Here is a 1,883-nt window from a genome sequence, read left to right as displayed (position 1 = left end):
CGGACGTTTGCTGGGTGTTTACCCAAAATATTACAAATAGTTTCTGAAAACCAGACTAATGAGACTACTTCGACGTTGTTGTTAGCATTGTTGAAGTACGTTGTTGCCAACCAGAAGATGATAATGGTGGTACAACACAACAAAGCTGGCTTAGATGCCTACGTTACGTAATCGTGTCCTTGTAATCCGAGCCGACTTTACCGTTAAGCAAGTTAATTTACCGTTATTCTAGTAAAGTTAAGTCACTTAACTTAAGTGACTTAATTCCTTTAACTAGCTATAATTGAGTGGTTTACGTCGAACTTTTAACTAGTTAAGTGGATGTATATCTAGATAAAAGTTCGACGTGAACCAAGCTATTGTATATTAGGTGGCTTAAAGGAGGAAACGTTCCTCAGTGTTCCTCGGGGACAGACACAGGGTTGCCAGACCATAGTCGACAGGCTTCACGGCCAAACACAGCCAAATTGGCCAAACTTTTTTTCGATATCGACCAAAAATTTTAATCTGATTAGAAGACAATTCTAGGTACATATTCATGGCATGGTGGGAACTTGTGCTCGAACGCCAGTATTATCGACAGTCACGCATAAATGATTTCGAGCTCGGCCAGGATTTGACTAATCACAGTTAGCCTAGATCTAAACAGGAAATAAAATGCGCGATTACGAATACGAATATTTCGCTCGAATATTTTCGCTAGCGTTCAATAATCGCTAGTCTGGACATCTCGCTAGTTACGCCACGAATTAACGTGGCCCTGTCACACCTTGACGATTTAGTCAGCGTATGCCAAACGTATAAACATTTCTTTAAAACGCCGGCATACTCTGAATTTTCGATGCCTTTTTTCAACTTTGGGCGCATTCATAGCGTATTCATAACGTATTAAACGTATAAATAGCGTATTAGTACGGTAACTTATATAGAGAACGTTTTGATTACTTATAGAAAACTTACACGAACGAATGCTTAGCGTGTTGCCGGCGTTCACAACTTATGCCCAGCGATAGCCACCCAGCGCGCCGCAGCCTATCGCCGATGATCATGTGACGTAGCCTATAAAAAGACTGCCGCTCGTCGATTTAAATCATAACCGCATTAGACATCGCAGTATCTATATCACCGTATTGACATCCCATTTTAATATACTTATTCCCCTAAACGCTGCTAATATGCCATTATACAATAACCGTAAGTTAGAAAGACGTTCAGTAAGTTTTATGGTCGCCTGAAACACGTCAAATACGTCTACATACGATGTCAAATACGTCAATATACGATGGAGATAAGTTCGTTATAAGTTACATATAAGTTCGAAGCGCGTTACTCATAGGTTATAATTACGTTTTGTCTTTTTGAGTAACTTACAAGTAACGTGTGTCAGCGATCGCTTAACTTACCTACAACTTATGGCGAATGTAGGTAAGAATGGCCCCGGAAAAAATGGCCCCAGAAAAAATGGCCACGGAAAAAATGGCCCCAGAAAAAATGGCCCCGGTAAAAATGGCCCCATATGACAGGTAGGTAAAAATGGCCCCAATGAAAAATTCGGTAATAGAAATGATATATATTTTTTTTAATCTTCAAATATTTAAATACTGTATAAGCAAGAATTGAATCAAGAAATAAAAAATGGCCCTCAATTATAAAATTAAAGAAAAAAAAAATCAAATGTTGTAAAATACCTTGTAGCAAAAAGTTAATTAATAAATCAACATAAAGAATATGCATATTTGAGAACTAAAATAAATTAGTTTTTAGCTCCTATGAGTAGCTCTGGGAGTAGGTCTAAGTATTTTTTAAAATTATTAATATTTTTAGATATTATTACTATATTTGCGGCAAATTATTAATATTATTATTATTATTAATGGCTCTGA

The sequence above is a fragment of the Anneissia japonica genome, unplaced genomic scaffold (genome assembly GCF_011630105.1).
Source record: "Anneissia japonica isolate Jap-2015-1 unplaced genomic scaffold, ASM1163010v1 scaffold9290_len831353_cov190, whole genome shotgun sequence".
Classification (NCBI taxonomy): domain Eukaryota; kingdom Metazoa; phylum Echinodermata; class Crinoidea; order Comatulida; family Comatulidae; genus Anneissia; species Anneissia japonica.
The sequence above is the reverse complement of the archived record's forward strand: the minus strand, read 5'-3'. Positions refer to the sequence as shown.